General features: G+C 37.1%; 1 pseudogene; it reads left to right on the forward strand.

Moving 5' to 3' along the window:
* The first annotated feature begins 266 nt into the window (after window positions 1-266).
* Window positions 267-3,687, forward strand: LOC142171972 (uncharacterized; annotated as a pseudogene).
* The last annotated feature ends 6,625 nt before the right edge of the window (window positions 3,688-10,312 follow it).

The raw sequence follows: 10,312 nt of genomic DNA on the forward strand, positions 1-10,312 counted from the left end.
CTTTGGCTGATCATATGGCAGAAAACCCAGTTGATGATGAGTATGAGTCTTTGAACACATATTTCCCAGATGAAGAGGTTAATTTAGTTGAAGAAGTAGTCCAAGATGACAGTCAAATTTGGAAACTATACTTTGATGGGGCTGTCAACATCAAAGGCGTAGGGATTGGGACAATTCTGGTATCACCTACTGAGCAACATTACCCTGCCACGGCGCGACTTCGTTTTTTCTGTACAAACAACACAGCAGAATATGAAGCTTGCATCATGGGTCTGAACATGGCAATAAACCTAAATGTGCATGAATTGTTGGTGATGGGAGATTCAGATTTGCTTATTCGGCAGGCTCAAGGTGATTGGGAGACTCGAGACATCAAGCTCATTCCATATAGACAATGTGTGGAGGATCTTAGCAAAAGGTTCAAGTCCATCGAATTCAGGTACATTCCCAGGTTTCACAATGAATTAGCTGATGCCTTGGCCACCCTGGCCTCAATGCTTCCATATCCGGGTAATACTCACATTGACCCATTAGAAATTCAAATTCGGGATCAACATGGTTATTGCAATACAATTGAAGCAGAACCAGATGGTGAACCATGGTATCGTGATATTAAACAGTTTCTGAAAATAAGAGAATATCCGGAACATGCTAATAGGGATCAAAAGAGAACTGTTAGATGACTCTCTAATGGTTTCTTTTTGAGTGGGGAAATCCTATACAAAAGAACTCCGGATTTGAATTTGTTGAGATGTGTGGATGCCAAAGAAGCTGAAATAATTATGAATGAGGTGCATTCGGGAGTTTGTGGCCCGCACATGAATGGATATGTTCTAGCAAAGAAAATCCTTCGGGCAGGATATTATTGGCTTACTATGGAACGAGATTGCTTTCATTTTGTTCGCAAGTGCCACCAGTGTCAGATTCACAGTGATTTGATTCATTCGCCACCTTCAGAGTTGTATCCTATGTCGGCCCCTTGGCCTTTTGTTGCTTGGGGAATGGACGTCATTGGCCCAATCGAGCCAAAAGCTTCAAATGGGCACAGATTCATCTTGGTTGCAATTGATTACTTCACCAAATGGGTGGAAGCTATTACATTGAGAGCAGTTACCAAGAAAGCAGTAGTAGACTTTGTTCACTCCAACATTATCTGTCGTTTCGGTATTCCAAAAACCATTATTACAGATAATGCTGCTAATTTGAATAGTCATCTGATGAAGGAGGTATGTGAACAATTTAAAATTGAGCATCGCAATTCTACTCCTTACCGTCCCAAAGCTAATGGAGCTGTTGAAGCTGCAAATAAGAACATCAAGAAGATTCTTAGGAAGATGATCCAAGGGTCTAGACAATGGCACGAGAAACTGCCTTTTGCTCTTTTGGGATACCGGACAACTGTCCGTACATCAGTTGGCGCAACGCCCTACTTATTGGTTTATGGAACTGAAGCGGTCATACCTGCTGAAATTGAGATTCCCTCTCTCCGAATCAAATTCATGTTCATTGAACTACGTTCGACCTGATTCCGAAAGGATACGTAGGCAGCCTCACTCTGTGGTTCGGTCACACCAAAATAAAAATTCACATGTCCCCAGTATTCAAATAAACTGGGGCATGGTTTTATTTTATTTTCGATGGTTGTTCCATCAAAATGGGTCCAAAAGTTGTAATTCAGTTGAGTATTTATTTTTACCTTTCCCTGCTAAGACCTTCTGATCAACTTTCAAGAATGCTAAGTCAGTATACTACGGGTGATGCCTCAGTCATTGTGAAGAGAGAAAAAATAAATGAGAGAGTCTTATTAGTGAAAACCTTCACGGGCACTATAAGGCAATTGTGAGTTGAGAGAAAGGCAAATGAGAGAGGTCAATTGGTGAAAACCCACAAAGGGCATCATTGATCGATTTAAGGCTTCGTACATCCCGACACAAGCATGGTCAAGGCAAAGAACTTAGTTTCAAAGTTAAGTTTACAATAGATTTTGAGAATTAGACGGTTCAAACGGATCAGGCATCCAGTCCAAAGTGCATGTCATGTTCATTGAAGTCAGCATATTTCCTCCAGATAAGTCCTTTCTTATTCTTTCCTCTGAAATGGACATTTCTTGATTAAGTTGTAATACCTATTAGTTCACCTTCTTATTTTCTTTCGCATTACTTTTTTTTGAGTCTCTTTCAGTCTAATTTTGTCAAAGCAAAGCAAAGAAAAGGCCGCAAAACTGGTTACATTTTTCCCGTTATGTAAAGCAAAGATTGCTGGGCATAAACCGTATGGGCAAAGGCATAAAGCCATCTGTGATTTTTCCTGACGAACAAAAGGCTTGAAGGAATGAACAATGCTTCAAGGTTCAACAAAAGTTACTCAGTTAAAAGTTGTTTTGGGAGCAAGGTTGTTTGCATCATAAACACAAGTGGTGATAGGCGCAAAATAGTCTGGTTTTGATGTTGAGAAAGAAGATCTCCAGAAAGTAAAGACAGAATCTCCCGGCGATTTGTATGACCATCGACAGAGTCAACTTTTCTAACAAGTGTAATGGACTCGAGGTCAAGTCACCCAAGAAATCAAGGCCACAAACTGACCATCATTTTAAAACTAACAAATCTTTCTTTGTTCAGAACAGGAACATAACAATTTTAGGAAACAGTTCGTGAAAAGACAAACACCACCAAGTGAAGTTCTCAAATACTTGATTTCCTTCCAATATACATGTAATCATGTTATTTTTAGTTTCATTATAGGGAATCAATACCCTATCTTCACCTCAGGGTACTACATCCCCTGGTTGCATTTCTTATTGCTAACATAGGGTACGACATTCCCTAGTAGCATCTCAGAGAGCCACATGCCTCATCGTTTTGCCAACATAGGGTACGACATTCCCGAGTAACATCCCAGAGTGACCACGAGCCTCATTTTTATTGCCAACATAGGGTACGACATTCCCTAGTAGCATCTCAAAACGCCATGAGCCTCATCTTATCACCAACACAGGGTACTACATCCCCTGGATGCATTACTTTCTGCCAACATAGGGTACAACATTCCCTAGTAGCATCCCAGAGTGCCGCGAGCCTCATTTTTACTGCCAACATAGGGTACGACATTCCCTAGTAGCATCTCAGAACGCCATGAGCCTCATCTTATTTCCAACACAGGGTACTACATCCCCTGTCTGCATTACTTTCTGCCAACATAGGGTACGACATTCCCTAGTAGCATCCCAGAGTGCCAAGAGCCTCACCTTATTGCCAAACAGGGTACTACATCCCCTGGCTGCCTTACTTTCTGCCAACATAGGGTACGACATTCCCTAGTAGCATCTCAGAGTGCCACGAGCCTCATCTTATTGTCAACATAGGGTATTACATCCCCTGGTTGCCTTCCTTTTTATTAACATAGGGTACCACATCCCCTATTATTCAAAAAAAAAAAAAAAAAACGTGTCTTTTTTTTTCAATTCTTTATTCTGCAATAGCAAATATAGTTTAATGAATTTTCAATAACTCACAAAAATTTCCTAGAGCAAACTGGGGCAGAAATTTTTTGTTCGTTTTATTTGTTTCTGATGGTTTGCAGGTTGTTTTTGCAAAGTACGGATTGGATGTACAAAAAATAAGATTCCATCTCTCGCCAGAGAAAGTGGAACGTTTGATCTCAATACCAGCCGAACCAGCTTTGACATAATGCATGCTAAGACATAGGATTTCAACATCCATCTTTTTAACACCTGATCAAAAAGCAGGCCTGTGAGAATATTTCATAGTCTTTTACATTTAGAGTATCAAGTTTCAGTCTAAAGTCAATGGGGGAAGCAGGTCAAGAATCAAGACAAGACTCGAGATGGCATTTAGATAGGAATTTTGTAACTGTTAGATTTCAAGAGTATGTAATTTTTTTTTTTTTGATATAATGGTAGGAGCTGCGGATCGGAACCTCGACGGAACTTCACTCGACTCTCCCTCTAAGTATACTCCATCACTCTTCTTTCACTTGAACTACACATGACCTGATTCCCTTATAACCCGGGATATGTAGCCTGCCTAAAACCAAGGCTCGGTCGCAACGCCTTCTTTTCACTTCTTTTCCCCTTTAAATAATAGGGTGGTCAAAAATCAGTCACCTTGTTCATTTTCTTTGCCTGAAAACTCTTCATGTTTCCAAGCAAAGAGGGGCATGCTGTGAACAACTAATTTTTGACCACACTCAAATTCTATACTATTTTAGTGTAAATATGTGTTTTATGTCTAATCTTGATATTTTAAATATTTATCTCACTTTTAGTAGAGTTTATAAAAACTACAAAAATATTCACACTTTTAAAATACATATTTTGTTTCTATTTGTAAAGAGAAAAAAACTACTTGGTTTCATATAATTAGAATTTTAATAAGTAAGCTATAGTATCTTTCTTAGTATAATTTAAACTACAATGTAAATATTTAGTTTTCTTATGTATATAATATTTAAATTTAAAAGTAGCTGACTAATATTTTTAACTATGCATTTTACTTTCTCTAAAAATAAAAATAAAAAAAATTAATTGAAAAAAAAAAGAAGAAATAAAAGTTAATTTATATATAAAAAAAGAAGGGCAACTAACAAAAAGAAGAAAAAAAAATAAAAATAAAATAAACAATACAAAAGATCTCTTCTAATCTTAGTAAGCTGCCTATACAATCATAATCCTCATTTTTTCAAACTCCCCACGTCTCACTCCTCACGTCCCAACTATCCCCTCAATCTAATCCATGATCATACACACATACGAGTAGGACTTTAGGATTTTTCATATAAATAGCACACACTTGCACTTGCTTAAGGGGAGATCTTTGAATAAGAAAAATAACGTGAAAAGTGAGAGGAAGAAACAAAGAAGATTCAAAAACAAAAGGAAAGAGAGTTTTTCTAGATAAAAGTTTGAGAGATTCTCGTTTGATTAGGAGGTCGAGCTTCCGTTTGTTGCTTCAGGTTCGACATTGCTGCTACTTTGTCCGGCCTGGGTTTCTGCATTGGATTGGAGTTTGTACTGGTTCTTTTTCTTGTATTACTGGAATTCTTTTGCTAAGGTTTGGATTTTATCCTTCTTCACTGTTATTTCTTAGTTTTCTTTGAATAAATTCAGAGCATTAGGATTTGGTTCCTTTTATTAGTAATTTATTTCCTTAATCCGTCATTTTTCTTTTTGAGCATATGTTTCTGGATAATTGTTATCATTTAGTTTATTTAGTGAAAGACTAAAAAGAGAGAATTCATAAGAGATTAAGGTTAAAATGACTATGGTGATGCTATAAATGTTTTCCTAGTGTTAATTTAGCGGTCAGTTAAGTTTGCACAAAATTGTTCTATGAGGTTCATTAGAAACGAGTTAATTTTTCCAGTCATTCTTGTGAATAGACCATAAATTATAATAAATTTTTCCTTATAAGATTCTAGTAAGTTTCTTATATATAAAGAAAACTTTTTCTTCTTTTAATAAATGTTTACAACTGTTAACTACTTGGACATAAAAACTAAAGTTTCAGATATTAATTTTAGTAGGAATTCCTTAAAAAAAAAAAATATTAATTGTATTAATTTCTTTATACCTTAACTCCACTGTAAGTTATTTTAGTATTATGAATAGCTATTTTAAATTAGTCTACGGATATAGATTTCTTCTTTGTTTTACTGTTGAAGAATAAATTGGATTCATGAGTTTTATCTTCATTTCATGAACTTTATTTGAATAATTTTTTTTGTTGTTGTTTTTTTTTGTTTATTATCATAAGTATTTTCCTTGATAAATTAATCGGATATTTCATATTAAACTGTTGAGTATATTTCTTTCACATTCTCACCGAGAATAGATTCAAGGGAGAATATAACTAATTGGGTCTAGACACATTGTAAGGCCTATTAATAGATAAATAGGGGTTGCAAATAATAAAGTGTTATTAATTGTGTACACGTCCGCGTGACATGATTCATGACACACCAAATAAAACGAATACACGTACGCGTGATTCGTTTCAAAATAATTCCATAATTACGAATAATCAAGCAATTAAAAACGATAAAAAGGTAAATGTACATAGGTTCTAAAATGAATAATTAAATAATTTAATTAAGCCATGTATGATTAAAGCGACCGTGCTAAAATCACGAAATTCGAGAGTGCCTCACACCTTCTCTCGGGTTAATAGAATTCCTTACCCGGTCTTCTGTGTTCGCGGACCGTAAAACAGAGTCAAATTTCCTCGATTTGGGGTTTAAAATAAACCGGTGACTTGGGACACCAAATTTTATCCCAAGTGGCGACTCTTTAAAATATAATAAATTTCATTTTTGAATAACGTCACTTAAATTGGAAAAACTTCCTATCCCCTAGGGAAAAAGGAGAGGTGTGACAGGATCCAGATATTTATATTATGGCATGTGAGTTGTGTGTGCGGATCCATATATTTATACTATGTCACGTGAGTTGTCTGTGCGGATCCAGATATTGATACTATAGTACGTGAGTTATCCGTGTGGATCCAGATATTGATACTATAGCACATGAGTTGTCTATGCAGATTATAACGCTTGGGTTGAAGGAGCCCCTCCGGAGTCTGTACACACCCCCAATGAGCGCATGTACCTATTGAGTGCGAGTGTTGAGTGCGAGTGTTGAGTGAATGGGAGGACTGAGTGAAATGATACTCTGAGAGTATGCATATGATTTTATTACTGAGTTGCATCGCATTGACATGCACACTTGACATACAGGCATAGAGATGTATTTTTCCTCATGTTGTACGATATTGCGTCATTCATGACTTCTCCTACATATTGACATGTAGGCATAGAGATGTATTTTCCCCTGCCGTTTAAAAATGAAACATTTACCTATTGAAAGTTTTGAAAAAAATCATAGTTTTCAAACTTACTCATAAATTGGTGATTTCGGTAAAGGACATGGGTTTTCACTAATATATTTAAAAAGCAAGACTATTTGTTTTGGAATTGTGAACAAGCTGAGCATTTTATCTCTGATCTACTTATTTTATTACCTCCATTATGTTGTTATGAACTGTTGTTGGCTATTGGTGTTTGACCCCGACTTGTGTTCCATCTCGTCACTACATTCAATCTAAGGTTAGGTTTGTTACTTATTGAGTACATGGGGTCGGTTGTACTCATACTACACTTCTGCACCTTGCGTGCAAACAATGGATGTTGATGTTGTTGTGATCGACGGGAGTTGGATTTAAAGATGTACCTGTGTTCCGGTCATAGCTGTCTCTTGTTCATGGCAGCCTTAGATTTATAAAAATATGTTTATGTATATTTTGAATAGATGATGTATTTATTTCATACCAGTTTTGTAAATTCTAATCTTAGAAGCTCATGATTTGTACTATTAGTCCTTGGGGAATGTATTAGATTTAATTAAATATTATTTTAATCGGATATTTGTAAATTGCCTTACCTAATGGGTTAGGTTAGGTGCCATCACGGCTAGTTAAATTTTGGGTCGTGACAAGTTAGTATTAGAGCTCTAGGTTCATGGGTTCTACAAGTCATGAGCAAGTATCTAGTAGAGTCTTGCAGATCGGTATGATGACGTCCATACTTATCTTCGAGAGGCTACATGGCATTTAGGATAATTTCCCATCTTTCTTTCCTTATCATGCGGAATTGATTCAGCTTGAAACATAACTCTTTGAATTCCTTCCATGCATTCGTGTGTGCATGTGAGCACTCGGTATAAGATATGCATCGCCGGCTTGTGATTCCATGAACGAGGTTCGAGATGTGTATTCTGTATTTTGGTGATTGGCCAGTTTGGAGGATTTGAGGCCAGGTTTAGACCGCAGCTTAGGCTCGGTAGCTTCAATTGTGTAAACTTGTACATTTGGACTCATATGTTCGGTAGTGTCCCTATGAGTGAAATTTGTGGCTCGATGAGCGGTAGAATAGCTATATGATGAGCATGACGTAACTACAGAATGTGTTCAGATGGTTTGATTGTGACGAGAATAGTTTGCTTGAGATTGGGAAAAAAAGGGCCATTGGGTGCTTGGTGTCTGTCTTGATTTGACGTATAGTCTCGAGTATGAATGTGTTGAAGGATCTTTCATGTTGTTTAATTGTGGAGCGAAGTAGATTCTCATGTTTTGTTAATGAGTTTGGACTCAAAAAGATTAAGTGATTGCATAGTAATTGTGACTGCGAAAGGATATAACAAGATGCCAATTTGAGGCTAAGCACGTGGGTTATCCCCCTGCGGAGTAATCTACGTAAGTGTGTTCCTTATAATGTTGAGTGGAGAGTTTCTTTTCTACCAGCAGGGTGTATGTGTTGAGATTTGAATTTGAATCTCGTTGAGAAAGTTGACTTGACTGTCAAGAGAATGAATGCGAGCTTAGTGGATGATTGAGGTATTTTATGTTTGGTGTTGCATGAGCTTGAGAAGAATTCTCGTTGAACTGACTGCGGTATTATGGCAATAATAGAGTATGAGTATTGTGAGTTATCAAGTGTTTTGTTTTATGGCTTTGAGCCAAGTGGGGGAGCCTGCTATTGACAATTCAATTTCATGGTTATATGTTAAATTTTAGTTTTGGTTTGAGATATACTTGTGGATCAGTTATGACTGCAGAGGTTGAGATCGGGGATGACTCGAGTAAGGAAATTCCTAAATACGGGTTACATTACACTTTATGAAAATATGAAAATCATGGGATGAGTGAGTTATTATTTGCGAAGTATGTAGTGCGCACAGAGTATGAATTTGATTGGTGGTGTTAAGGAAGTATTACTTCTTTGGGGTGTTGTTGTGCTAATAGGGCACGCGTCTTTCAACCCGTTTGGGCGGTGCAATTTAGATTTGAGTAGAGTGGATGAATTTTGAAAGGGTTCTAATGGGTTCAAAATGTATATGTGTCAATTGAACTTTTTTGGGAATTTGTATATTGCCAGAATCGGTTATTTACACTGGATGGTTTCGGGACGTACGGTAACTCTGTATGACTATGGATTCTATATTTCAGTATAAGAAAGGTAAAAAGAATAATTTTAAATTCACATAAGGTATTTTCAGAGTGAGTGTTTCGGTTGCGGTATTTATGGAGGTTAATTATGATGTGATGATACTTTACAGATGTTTTGGCGGAAATATTCTTGGGTTTGGTGACATGCGTGGCTTGGTCGAGTTAGAGGAATTCAGTCTGATAGCTTGGTTATGTGCAAATGGATTTCAAAATGTTCTTGATGGTTTCTACCATGGTTTGAACCAGATATTTTCTACCGGTGCGGAGAACGTGTTGCATATTGTGATTTCCACCTGGAAGGAAGCAAGATGAAGTATTCTAACTGACCGGGTATGTAACTTACTGGTGACCTAGAATTGATAATGAGATTCTTGTGCTTGTCACATGATGGTATGATAGATGTGGTGTGTTGTGCAGGATTAAGATTTACATGTAAAAGCTGGTAGTTCAGTCTTGAAGGGAAGGTCACGAATTTTGGATAGAATGGTCAGTTTTAGATATTTAGCTGAATACTATTACTACTTGGTATTTCTTGAGATGGGTGCACATTTCAGAAGGTGCACTATGTTTTGACTTACGGATGTTTCGTTGGTATTACGGTACTCATCTGGTTGATCGGCTACTCATATTCAAATTTTTGGTAGGTGGCACAGAAGAATTATAGAAATGTTCCTCGTGGGATGATCATGCATGAAAGATGTGTTAGTAATTCGAGTGCTGTAGTTGGGATCAGTTTTGGTGATTCAAGTGTTCTATGAATTTGGAGACTTGGAATTCTCAAAAGCATATTGTTTCAGGGTTGCGGCATGTTTGAGGTGAGGATTTTATTTAAACTCAGTGGAGGCACTAGTTGAGTTAATTATTTGTGATAGCTACGTGCTATGAGTGCGTACACATGTGAGGTTGAGCCCATGTGCGAGCGTCGGGGCAAGTATTCATACTCGGAAGAGCGCTTAGGTTATGATATGCCTAGAGTTGACTGTTAAGAGTAAAGTTATAACGTTTCTCGTATTCGTACCTCTGTTGAAAACTATCTGAGCCATACTTGAGATTACAAAGCGGCTAATTCCCTGAATGAACTGGAAATTTACTATTTCTGCGTTAATTTGCCGATTTGAATTGTGATAGCAGACTTTGCACATGCTTACACTATGTCATGTTATTTATACGAGTCCAGGAGAATGAGAATCTTATTTCATTATCATATACATGTGTACTTGTTTAATTTCTCATGTGTGAGATGATGGGACTGGAAGCCTGTGACCATGCCAGGCGATTTATATTATTGGCATATG

The sequence above is a fragment of the Nicotiana tabacum genome, chromosome 17, assembly GCF_000715075.1.
Source record: "Nicotiana tabacum cultivar K326 chromosome 17, ASM71507v2, whole genome shotgun sequence".
Lineage (NCBI taxonomy): Eukaryota > Viridiplantae > Streptophyta > Magnoliopsida > Solanales > Solanaceae > Nicotiana > Nicotiana tabacum.